Raw genomic sequence first — 13,753 nt, forward strand, 5'->3', positions numbered from 1 at the left:
AAGCCAGTTTGTAGCCTTTTATCGCTTTTATTTAGTTGATTTGACAATAAAATGGTTTTAGCTTGCTGCGTGGTCGGCTGCACTAAGAGACAAGGACGTAAACTCAACTAGTTTTTTTTTTCTTTTGAATAACTTTGATGGAGACTGAGGACAAAGATGAACTGCAGCGATCAATCAATCAAGCGGACTATCAGCCCTCAGATTTGCAGCGAACATGTTTAACCGGGTAAGATTAACGTTCATTTATTTCACGAGGAAGACAGGGACAGGGATAAATGTGATGTGTTTATACTAGTTATTGATAATCCTGATGGATGGGTATTTCACCACGGAGGCTGCGCTTCGTCCACTGTGGTGTAAAGTGAGACAATTATTAACAATATTAAAGCTCCGATGTATGATTACGTGTGTTAAATTTACGTTATTTATTTATATGAGCGTCGGCGTTCAGAGATCTTCTCAGTCCGGTGTGAGAGCAGCAGCTGAACCCGGTAACACCACCAGCAACAGAAGCTGGTAGGGATCCAGACTTTTTAACAATCAGCTTTGGTGTAAAGTGAAATGCTGTTTACAACATAAAGTTATAAATCCAGAGGGGTGAATTTAGGCAAAGTCAGCAACATGTTTACATCGGTGAACAGCTGCAGAGAGAACGTAAGCTAACGTTGGTAAGCTAGTTAACATACCGCTGTCTATGAGCCCCCGCTAGATGCGCTACTTCTTCTGATAACTGAACTGGGCATGAACTAGTTGAAGGAATGCTGGAGGAGTTTTGTTTTTGTTTTGATCACGAAAACAATTTCAAGCTCTACTTTCCCCTTTGTTTAGTCTCGTGTCACTCACTGTTTACATGCTTTTGCCATCCACCATGGTGGACCCATGTGATTAGGTGACGTTGGTGCAAAGGGTCAATAGCAACTTCACACCATGGCAGGAAACATTCAGGCTTGGGTTATTTGTGGAAATAAAACATTGTTACACTTTTTTTTACCTGGTGGAAGAGTCACATTGCTATAAATCAATTAGAGGTGAGATGTTTGCTCATCATGAATATTAATGAGTAATACTTGAAATCCTGCAGTTTCCCGTTCCCATCTCCTCTTACTAATTTCTAATTCCTGAAACAGGAGCACCAGAGGTTTCTTCCCAAGTAAGGCATTCATTCATTCTAGAAACCACAGTAGTTTTAAAGTACAAGTGAATGACTCCTTAAAAAATAAAATAAAAATTTGCTACGCTTTGCTAAAATTTTGAGCTAGAGTAACAAGTGGGGTCTTGTCTGGGATCTCTTCTCTCCTTGATTTAGAGGCACACATAGTTGTGAATGTAAATCTTGTTGCTTTTGCCTTTTTAGAAACAATACAAATGATAGATGGAAGAACAAATGATTTGTGGCATGAAGATTAAAGAAGAATAAAAAGAACAATCAAAGTAGATAATCAGATAAAAGAATAGCAGCTTTCATCCATCCATCCATCTGCTTATTTTTTATAATTAAACCAAGTTGGCTAGTATGATATTGGTTGTACATAATGGTTGCCATGACAAGTGCAATTAGCTTTTACGGATGTGATCAGTTTTCAATTCACTGCTACTTCCAGAGAATATCATGTTACAAAGGCACTCATTACAAAAGGTAATGAGTACACGGGTATTAACATGTTTAATCTGTGAATGCCCCAGAAATCCCTGTTTTGGTTCACATTTGACAGGAAGAAAATCTGTTGCCACATATTTTAAAAGAAGAAATAAAACACGTTTGGATGTTTACAGCCAATAAATTACGACTTTCTGTTATCTTGAGAAAGCGTGTTTTTCTTCAGGTGGTTCTGTATATCAGTTCCATCTCGATACAACTCCTATTCACAAAAAATATGGTTTTATAGAAGAAAAACAAAAAAATATATTTTGTCAGTTGTAGCCATGTAGCCACCTCATTTGCCTTCAGTGCCTCATGTTGTAAACATTGCCACAGATATTTATCCTACCATGAAAACAAGGTTTTTCTGGTGTGTACAGAAAACACACACTCACTTCTACCATTTATGCTCAGTAAAAAAGGTTTTTGAGGAAGGAATAGCTATATTGTCAGTAATTCATCACAGTTTCTCTGCCCCGGCACCTGCACAGTGAGGGACTTCCTCAGGGGATGGGGCCTGTAGACGGTAGTCTAACAGTTGAATCAGCTGCCAGGTGTGCCCCAGAAATTTCTTTGCCACCTGCACTCTGGACACTGCATAAATGCTGTAACTGTTATATTGCTTAGCTGGACAGAGAGCTACACCTGAGTCTGACTGAATTAAATGCTTAATGGCTCGGCTCTCGTTTGGAAAGAGAGGATCCTTTGTTTCTAATTCCAAGCCTCAACGGAGCTTGACGAAGATAAAACTGCAGGAAGGAAGCTGCTAAATTTGGTCCATTTGTCATTTTCTTTATGTTTCTGCAACAACTGGGAACATCTGTAAGGTAATGGGTAAATACGGCACTAAACGTCTCATCTGCTAAAGAAACTCAAAGTTTTACTTCGACGTCTTTTTGTAAACAAAACCATGAGCGAGTCATCCTCTTAGCTTCAATAAAAGTAATAAAAGTGAAAACGATGTTTGTCACATTTCCTGACTTCAAAAGTTTTAATTTCTAATAATGTGTATCATTTGCAAAAATTCATGTTATTCACACAAGTTTTTTCTGAAATGGATGGATGAATTTTTTTAATTTTTTTCTCTCAAACAAGTCTGTAGACATACTTTAAAGATGCTTTACCAAATCTGCAAAACAAACTACCTTTTAAACACAAACACTGTCACGAAACACTCACCCCTAGGCCACGTCCGCCTGATACTGAAACCAACATTACCAGAGGAAACGAGACAGCGCTAAACACTAGTCGCCGTTTCTTACGTTTAAACGACTTTTGTTGTCCATGACTTCAAATAGTATTTTTCTTTTTGGGACTCTGGTAGTTTGTCGGTAGCAGCCGGCTGTTTCTCCTTCTCTAATATTACTGAGCAGAGAACCTCTCACACCAGAGGTGTCCTGTTGTTAAATGTGTGATGAATGGAGGACCCGATGCGTAAGTGAGGAGGTTCAACAAGACCAGCATCATTGGTTTTTTTGACAGACATGTTATTGGCTGATGTTTTCAGACAAATACAAGAGAACCACTTCTTTTTTCTTTCAAATAAACATGCAAAATAAACAAAATGCACTCAGAAACAACATCTTTGTCAATCAATTTTCCCAGTAATTATTGTAGGTTGTGCCGAACGCTACTGACGTTTTAACTCGCACCTACTACTTTTAAGGAACATACTTTGCTTTGGCAGAGGAACAAAACCTAAAGATAAACGCATGAGGATAAACACAAACAATTTAAAAGTTTTACAAAAATCAACAAACCATCAAAAACACTAACTAAAATTTCTACAGCAGAAACTGAAAAATTGCATGAAAACAAATTAAGACTTTTCCAACTAAAGTCATGCAGAGTTCACACACACACACACACACACACACACACACACACACACACACACACACACACACACACACACACACACACACACACACACACACACAGTGTGACTTAATTTAATCCCTAAACAGGCTCTGATAAACTCCTATCAATCTATGAAACCACATAATGCAATAATGTCTGACTTCATAACTCGGTTCATTATCAAACCCAAATTAAATATCTAGTATTTACAATAATTACAGCAATTACATTTCATTACAGAGATTACATTACAGTAATTTGGATTTAATTTTACTTAATAACCTCATCACACATCTCAAAATTAAAACCAAACACAAACTTCGAATCTTAGACTAGTACCAGCCACATCCATCTATCCATAAGTGTTGCTATAAATGTCATATTTAGCACGTTTGCGCTGAACGAACATTCTCGCACCTGTTTCGTACCAAATCCTGGGTGTGAATTATGAATTATTTATCTTTTAAACATCAGTTGTGTGTTATTTACAGACCAGACAAAGCAAAGGGAGAGGTGGCTGTTGGGAAAGACAAACATGACGAACACTCTTGGTTGATGTTTGAAGTCAACACCGAGTTGCTAATCCCACCGTGGCTCTCGAGTGCGTCCCTGCCCCCATCTGCGGCATATTACTTTTTACTTCTTGAGACTTAAACTGTGGCAGCAACACATCGTGTAACAGCTCCCCGGAGTGAACCAGTGATTGCACTCCAGTGCACGAGGTGATATTATGTTTAATGTGTCGGTTCAGTCCTTGAGGGGTTCCCAACATCTGGTGCAATTTTAATTCCTCGAATGCTCCCACTTCTGCATCCTCCTTCTCTCCTAAGCCTTGCTGGTGCATCGTTGGTGTCCCCTCCGTTATAACCCTCCCACTGTCTTTATGGGTGACCCTGTGAGGAAAGTTGACCATAGAGCAGGATCGATGGTTTATCCCTTGAAGTCCATGTGGCAGGGGTGAGGTGGTGCTCACTCCTCACCCCTGCCATGTGGACCCAAGGGATAAACCATCAACTCTGCTCAATGGTCAACTTTCCTCGTGGGGTCACACCCATTAGGACAGTGGGAGGGTTAATCAGCATGTGATCACACTTACCTGACTCAGTGGTGCCTATAGAGCTCCGGGAGTTGACGTCACTTCTCCCAGCATGCAACAGTTCAAATCAAAACAGCGCCATATTGGCAGGCAGAAGCCCGCAGCTGGACTATTTGTTATTGTCAGAAAACTCAAACAGGAAATATAGTAGATTCCTGTTGTGCCCCAGGATGCAGAACAGATGCAGACGACATAAGGAATGAGCCATCTACAGGATTCCCCAAGATCCGGAAGGCTGCAAACATTGGATCATTGTAATAAAACGCGCTAGTGACCGGGCTAAAATGAAACTGTGGGACCCCGAGAGTAAAGGTTTTCACTTATGCAGCGACCGCTTCATATCAGGTACTTAAACCAACGTTTCTTCAACTGTGTATGGTATTTATTTTAAATGCTTTTATTATCATTCTTAGTGGGCTTCCTAAACTTATTTTGGCGTGGCTTTTTCTGTCTTATTACTCACAGCAACACGTAAACGTCACAAAAAACGTTGCCTCGTGAGTTCTGCGTGCTGCCGTTTACGTGTTTTATGATCACTGCAATTAACCGGCTAAGCTGTATTTAATTTTTAAGCAATGGCTGATCAATTGTCAGATCACACATAAAAAGCACTTTGGATTGCTATTATCTGTCTCACCGAGACAGATCTCAGACAGATCCTGAGACGCTCCTGCCTGACATATTTATTTTATTCACGGGAAAAAAATCAGACTAGTGATTTCTCTTGGCATTCAGTTTATGCATTCAAACAGCACAGCACTCTATTTAAACTACTTATGTGTAAATCTGTTATTTGTCAATCCATCCATTTTCATCATTTTATCCGGAGTCGGGTTACGGGGGCAGTAGCTTCGAGAGGCCCAGACTTCCCTCTCCCCAGCCACCTGGGCCAGCTCCACTGGGGAAATCCCAAGGGGTTCCCTGGCCAGGTCCGCTCTGACAGCTTCTGGCGTTTTTCAAAAGTATCCCAGGGACACGGTAAGGGTCGGAGATGTTTAGTCTATTTAATTTCTGATTATATAAAACGATTTCTTCGGTTTTAAAGTGTGAAGTAAACTCCGACGAAGTAAAATCCAAGCCGATCCCATTCATGTTCATGTTTACGATCCGTGTTTGTTTACCTTTTTTTCCTGCCAATATGGCGTCTACTAACTGAGAGTCACGTGGGGTCTGGAGCTCTATAGCAACTCTCTGCAGAGCCCCTTCGAGTAGCCGTCCCACATTAGAGGCCGGATCCCAGCGGTAAAAGGCTGTGCCGGAAACTGGGTTTGATTTGTTGATGTGAGTGCGCTGAGGGTCGAGTGGGGCCAAGCATTAATGGGTTGGAGACAATAGGCCATCACTAATCAGAGACCTCAAGGTTTCCATGAGGTTAATTGTAATGCAGGTGGCAGTCGGGGGCGAATAAGAAATGTCGACCCCTTTACTGCCTCAGCAGCCATTGTGTTGTAACATTAAGCCTCGGGGCTAGGATTTGGCTTTCTCTCTCACTCTTCCCCTGTGTCTCCTGTACCTTTTAATTTCTTATTATTCACGGATTCCTATTCCTCCGTGGGTTAAAAAAAAAAAAAACTTTAGCCGTTTGTCAAAGGAAGTGTTAATACTGAGCCTGTCCTGGCCGTTGTGATGCGTGTCAGGGCTCCACTGGTGAGCCAACACATTCACTGGTAGCACTTGTGTTGCTTCAATATTTGTTTAAACTGACAAAAGCAGACCACGCTTGCCTTTGTGTTGCTTTCAAGACCATCTCCAACAAGTGCCTGGTTGGGAATACTCAAAGGAAGAAAAAAACATTTTGGTGTGGATTTGACATTATCTTCATCACAACACATATTGTTGCAATGTCCCAGGAATAATTAATTAAACAGATTAAATAATAAATAAATAAACACTATATATTACAAGCCAAAAACTTGGCCCGTTCTAAAGGTGTGAAAGCATGTATTTTACCTGACTGGTGCTAAAATTATAAATATTTCCTAAAGAGACATCTTGTAGTACGGTTAGTCAGGAAATTCATATTCAGATAGTAAAAAAATGACACAAGACAAAGCTGCCTTCTATTCACAAAATAAATAAGTAAAATAAACATTAACACGTGATAAATTCACAAAATGGACTTAAAGCTAAGAAAAATGCTGTTTAAGTTTTGTTCAATCTGAATTCAAACATCTTTGCATGCTTTATAAAGATTTATCACTTTAAAATAAACAATGAAAATATTTCCTAAAGTTTAAAGAAATAGTAAAAATGCTAACAACTTGGTTAAGATTAATATGTAAGACTTTTAAAAGGAATTCCCAACAACCTTTTGTACAATCTAAATACATTTGGGGGCCTAACCTAAATTTTTGTTCTAATATTTTAAACAAATAGTACAAAAACAAGAATAGTGATGCTCAGCAAAAATGTGCATGCCACAAGTGATATGTTGAATTAACTATACAACTAGTTTGCTAAAGTTAAAGGTCAAGTTACTGGACTTTGTGCAGGAATGATTACTTTGTTAAAAGGCAAGTAACCCCCAAATCACTGTTCTTTTTGCTGATGAACTGTATAAATGAGTGTCCATTATGTAGATATTTTAGTCATTTTATTTTTCTGTGTATTTTAGCAAATCTTATTTAAAATATAAGTGCTGAGCTAAAATAAGTCAGTGTGGTGCCCTCTTCAGGTCAAAAGTTAGCACTACATTTGAATTAGAAGCAGCCATAGCCATTGCTTAAACGGTACAGTGTGATGTAGCCAGTTTGGAGGGACTCCTGCTGTCCTGCCGCTGTGGGGTATAAAAGAAGCCAAATTTCAGCCCCTGCCTCCAGCTGACTTACCCACTCATGGGTCAATGAGAAAATGCCGCTCAGGGTTCCTCGCCTCCTCCAAACAACCTTCCTCCCTGGTGAAGGAGGTGGAGAGGCATCCTCTAGACTACTGTGCTCCTGATTGGCTTACAGCAACATGACTCTAGCACTGATTCTGTTTGCTTTGCAACGTTGACAAATTACTCAAGCCTGAAGGACTTCTTCCATGTTGTGGCATTGCTAATGCTAATGGTTAGCTTCTACTATCTGAGACATGCTCTACTGTTTCCAGGATGCTAAATAAACAACAGTGTACTCTGTTGAGAGCCAAAATGGGTGACTCTATTAATGCTAATTTCACATTATTATGTGCAAATGTCACTCTAATCTAGGCAACTCCCTGTATTTTTCTATCATTGGCTGATGCTATGTTACTTAAGGGAATGGTTTAATAAACAGAATCTGGCCAACAACAGCCTCTGATTTATACTTACTCATAAATACAGAAGATTACCAGAAGGTTTTTGATTTAAAATGACAATGTATAGTTTTTACCATTAGTATCAGGTAATATCCATTAAAATGTTGTTTTAAATGAATTCAATGATGTCCAGTTGTTGAAAAATATTGGCAGTTTCATAACCATAAAAATCTGTTCTAAAATATGGGAACGGGTCTAAGTCTCTGGGCGACGCCATATTGTATGCCATGTTTTTTTTTTATACAGGAGCCTGTGAAGATAAAATGCATTTACTATTTGTATTTTGTAACAAATGGTTACAAAACTTTCACCATTAATAAATGTTTTTACACGTTTACCTTTTCACTCATTGCCAGTGATGAAAGGGAATCTGATGTTCCTGTTATTTTGCTAAATGTCAGAAAACTAATTCAGGTATTTTTTGAAAATACCAAAATCCAAAGTATGTTCTGTCTTCTTTGGTGCTGAAGTAATCTACACATAAACCTGCCACCCCATGATTCAAGCTATCCCACTCCCTACGCAACCAACATAACGAGGCTAATTAGCCACATATAGGTGTAACTTCCAGAGGACATGACTAAGCCGCCATGGTGTTTGATGACATGATTATGATCAAACACCAGAATTCTTTATAGACATGTAATTGGTTAATTAGCTCAAGTATCATCATTAACATTCTGTTTAATCCTTGTCCCGGTTTGGAGATCAGATGTGTTATAATGGCATTTAAATATTCAACGTAAACTATTTTATTTTATCTGGCCTTTTTAGTCAAGATTTCCTCTTTAACACACTTGTGTATTTCATATTTCTCAGCAGCAAACATCTCCTGTGTATAGAGATCATAGTGACTCGCTGCACCTTTGTGTTTGAGGAAAGAGTGAGGCGGTGGGGGGAGGGGGAGACTGGAGGGAAAGGGAGGGAGGAAAATTGCCTTGAAAGACAAACATCTCAGTGTCTGCCAACCTGCAAATGGCCCTTGTGTTTATTCAGCTGAGAATTGGATGGCAGCCAACGCATCAGACTCCTTCATCCACAGCATATGTGAGGGCAATGCATTGAAGTTTGCATTTGATACATGACAAATGAGATGGTATTTCACAGCAGGGGTGCCGATACGGCTTCCCTGGATGAGGTGCGGGCAGTCGAGTCGGAGCTAAGAGGAGGTGCAGTGGTCCCGTGTTTCTGCCAAGAGCTTTCTTTGTTAAACCTTTGTGTTGGGGGAACTGTGTTTGCTCATATTTCACATGAAAGACAGACATACAGTCTGGCCTTGACACGTTTACAGATAATTAGAGTAACATTTAATAATAATGTGTTACTCTCAGTAGATTTGAACTGCGACATTCAGCTCTTGCTGGGGAGAATCGAGTGTGAAGTGGCTTGGTATCAGAATCAGCTCTTCAAATCTGAGGCCGATAGTTCGAAACTGGAAAAATGGTGGATAGCCAAGTCTGAATCAGGGAAAAGATCTCGCATGGAAGGAGGGGTTTAAGTACTTTTGGGGTCCTGTTTATGAGTGAAGGGACATTAGCAAACGGATCGACCTCTGCAGCGATGCAGACATTAAACTGGCCTATTGTCGGAAGAGAACTAAGCGTGCCCCTCTACAGGGAGTCCAGGCTTAGTTTTAAGCCCTTTTTACAAGACACACCATGCCGGCCAATCGGAGTAACATTACCGCAACGGTGTGTCTTATAAACGCGTTATGCCGGGTTGGCGTTGGGGAGGTGTCATGATGACCAGGGGCATTACTGCCAAGCTCCGGCCAGAAAATATATTGAAAATGAAAGTAAACACGGGCAATAAGTTTTGCTTTTTTAACAAAATCAGCTGAGATGGCAAACTGGAGCACCGCAGCACTCCATGAGCTTCTCTCCGTTGTTGGAGATTGGGATGGAGGCTGCACAGGGAATGATGGGGACAAACACCTTCAGGAGCGGCTTTTTCAAAAAACATAATGATTGTGGCTTTAAATGCAGTAAAAAGCAAGTTATACCCAAGATAAACAGAAATACGTGGCATCACAGAGACCACCCCATACCCCCGTTATATTGCCTAGTCTTGTAGAAAAAGGACATGGTTGCACCACATTACTGCCACGGTCTGACCGCTTATAAATGACCTAACGCTCCCTGATGCCGCCACGGCATTGCGGCAAATTGACGGAACTGTTGAGTAATCCTTAAATGAAGCAAAATTTATAATTCTCAGTCTGCGCTGGGTACGGAGACGTGCAACGCCAATATGCGTTGGCACAAAGGCTCTGCGACAAGCCCACAGAGGGTGATGGAGACAATGACCACAAGCTTTCCAGGATCTTCATCGACAACACCAACGACATTTAGTGGTGGACACGGAACAGATTGAAGAACGCTTTATGAAAAAACTCTGAATACAGACATTTACACCCCCAGGACTGAAGGAGTACAAAGAATAAGAGCAAACTTTTTATTCATAGATGGAAATTACAGGAAACTTTAGTTTGGAGGCGACGACTGCATAAAGAGGTGGAGAAGAATAAAGGACGAATGTGTTTACATTGCAAAATTCATAACACACAATATAAACCCACAATAGTAAACACATTATGTTGGACTGGAGATGACTACAATGAAGGTAGAACACTGTAAATGAAAAAAAGAAAAGGCCATTTCATTTTGTGCTTTATTTTGAAGAGCACAGCTCATATTTCCGTAGCTCTTCATTTTCCTTTTCTAGTTGCTTCCTCTTGTGCCTTTATTTTGAAGAGCATCGCTCAGTTACCACAGCACTTCCTTTCGGTGTGCAACTTTCCCCTCTCTGTACTCCATGAAACAAAACAAACATGGCTTCGGAGATGGTAAAACTTAAGTGAAGCGTTCGTGTAAACCAAGACTGAAAAAGATGTGTATGGAGGAAGCTGTTAGAAGGTTAAACAAGATTAGCGCCCCTTGGAAGCAAAGAATTTTCACGGTGTCATATGGTCGAAGGTGGAAAGAAGGAGAGAATAAAGTTGCATCAGTCGAAACTCTCTGCATCTTGAGTCGTAATTCAAGTTGGGCAGCGACAGTGCTCTTCTTTGACTACAAGAGACCTGCCATCCCTGCAGAGAATCTGACGCCATTTCACCAGAGAGATTCAGCTACCAACCTGTTTCCATCCAGCTGATTCAACTCAGATCTACAAACTACATTTATAAGGTTAGAAAGAACAGCACATTGAAACACAACATCGGACGCTGAAAGAAATATGGAGCATCAAAGAGCGTCATGGAACTACTTACTCATTGTAATGTAGAAAGTCCAATTACACAGGCTTTTGCTATGATTGTAGGATAAATGAAACCAGGCTCAATGATTGTTTTAATGTTTATTTGGAAGGGGTGAAGCGTTTGGACCTGTAAGAAGAGTTGGTATGAATATTGAGGATTTAAAGTGGTAAATGATTGAATGTTTGTACTTACCTGTTTCCCATGTGCTTCTGGAGGTGTTCCAGCTAAAAGAGTTCCTGGGGAGCTGGAGCACCTAAAGAAGGTTCCGGAGCATTCCATTCAGGAGGAATAGGAGGGGTGACCTGTGAAATTGCTCTAGGAAGGCAGATTAGTTTCATTGAATGTTTTTAGGATTGATTAAGGATGTTTCTATTTTTGTATTGTAATTATTTAAGGAGATCTTAGAGATGATGATTTAAGTATAATTTAAGAGTATTGAAAGATTGTATTTTTTGTTCTTACCTGTGTCTGGGTTTTAGGATTAATCCAATTGGTCACACCTGTTATAAATACAGCTCTGTGTTTGCTGGAGGGAGTTTTTTGTTGAGGGTTGAGTGTTGGATGGAGCGGCAGGCATGGATTTGTGCTGCCTAGATTTTAATTTTGTAAAATGTAAATAAACTACACTTGGGTCTGCACTGGACAACGGCCTCCTCAGTATTACTTTTCCTCCGGAGTGCATGAGGGTCATCCTGACAAGTGCCCTTGGTGCCACACTCATGCTTAACCTTAATGTGTAATAAAAAAAAAGAGACTTTAAATAATACTCCACGTCCAAGATTATTTGTGAACTTTTAACAAACTAAATCTGGGTAATATTTCTAGGTGATAGTTGCATGTGTTTGGTGAAATAATAATTCAGTGTCTAATAACGTGTCTGTTTACAAAAAGGTTTAAAAGGTCAAGCTATTAGCTACAGAGCTAATTTATGAACATTTGTTGTTGCTGTTTCTGTCAAACATTCCTTTGAATATTGATAATCTGTGTATGTTTGATAAGTTACTCTGTGGTAAAGATTAACCACAGCTTAAAGGTATAGCGTCAAGCCATAAAACAATCGAGCTACAGTCGACTCAAAACAGCTGTAGAAACAAAATGTCATTACCAGAAGAGCAAATATACAACCCCACAAGCACATTATGTGAATCCAGTTCACCAAAAGAAGAAATAAACAACCCCTCAAACACACCGCGTCAATCCAGCTCACGTGAAAGGAAATTAACAGAGAAAAGCCTAGAAATGCAAATCCAAGACATCAAAAAACGTGAAAATAATTCAACAAAACTTATGACTCTTGGAAGCTAGTAGCAAGGGAAACTAGAACAAAACTGAAATCCCTCTGCTCAGCAGAAGACCTTAATAAACTGCAGCAGAATGCTGAAGCAAAGCACAACACTGTAAGTTCATGAACCTATCCTACATAACAGTAACACTACTCCGGATATTGTCAACAAAATGGATGCCTGTGTTACACTAACAAAGGAAATATGTAACTTTATAAGGGACCGTTTAAAGACTGTTGATGAAGAATATAATAACCAGCTTGAAAAGAAAAGAGTAAGAGAAGTTTTGAGTAAAAATGAATATGGGTCTGTTTTTGGCCACAGTGCCACTGAAACTGCAAGCTCATCAGCGTCGTCAGAGCGATTGAGCTATCACTCTGGCTCACCCAGTACTCGCAGCAGTAGAGTAGACGCAGAAGCAGAGCTTGCTGCCAAACAAGAACAAGCAAAAGCGACGGAAGAAATTCGAGTGCAGCAGGCCCATCTTTGCAAGTTAGAAAGTGAATGGAAGCTCAAAGAAGCAAAAATGTTGTCAGAGATTAAACTAAAGGAGGTGGAAATGCGGCAACAGTTGGAACATGAAAGAGCTAAACTTCAGCAGTTATGAGCACACAAAGAAATCGCTATAGCAACAGCTCGTGTGAAAGTGTACGACAGCTTTGAAGAATTTGAGAACCCTAATGGTGAAATTGACAACAAAGCTAACTCTGCTTACTACATAGAACAAACCAAACTTCAACTGAATCCAAAAGCTGCATTATTCCATCCTCACCAAACAATTCCAGAAATGACAATGGCTCAGGAGTCTGTCAACCTAGCTCAAGCAATCGCTAACTCATTGAGTATGAATTGCTTACCAGTTCCTGAACCCACCACATTCAGCGACAACCCTTTACAGTTCACTGTTTGGAAAATGTCATTCATGACTCTGATCGATAGAAAACCTCTTCCAGTAAGTGAAACAATGTTTTATCTCAAAACTTATCTGGCAGGAGAAGCATGCAAAGCCGTAGAAAGTTCAGAAGACGCATACTGGGGTGCATGGAAAATCTTACAAGACACATATGGGAATCCATTAATCATACAGAAAGCGTTTCGTGATAAACTCATGAGATAGCCAAAGATCAACTCAAACGACCTGCTAGCATTACGAGATTTTGCAGATTTCCTTAAAGGATGCGCTGAAGCAATCGCATTGTTCCCGTCTTTGTGTCATCGGTACAAGAACCTCATAGAGAAATACTCACTTATGCATTGCTAGATACACAAAGCGACTCGACATTCGTCCTAGAACATGTGCTTGACAAACTGAATGTGGAAGTTCAACCAGTGAAACTGAA

The 13,753-nt window shown here is 40.0% G+C and overlaps 1 long non-coding RNA gene across 1 annotated transcript; it reads right to left on the bottom strand.

Moving 5' to 3' along the window:
* Positions 1 to 10,305: 10,305 nt before the first annotated feature.
* Positions 10,306 to 11,345, bottom strand: LOC129167047 (uncharacterized). Its single transcript, XR_008565881.2, has 3 exons — positions 11,323 to 11,345; positions 11,143 to 11,256; positions 10,306 to 11,046 (listed from the first exon to the last, which is right to left on the bottom strand). It is a non-coding gene; the product is annotated as an uncharacterized lncRNA (long non-coding RNA).
* Positions 11,346 to 13,753: the final 2,408 nt, after the last annotated feature.

Source organism: Nothobranchius furzeri, chromosome 7, assembly GCF_043380555.1.
Source record: "Nothobranchius furzeri strain GRZ-AD chromosome 7, NfurGRZ-RIMD1, whole genome shotgun sequence".
Classification (NCBI taxonomy): Eukaryota; Metazoa; Chordata; class Actinopteri; order Cyprinodontiformes; family Nothobranchiidae; genus Nothobranchius; species Nothobranchius furzeri.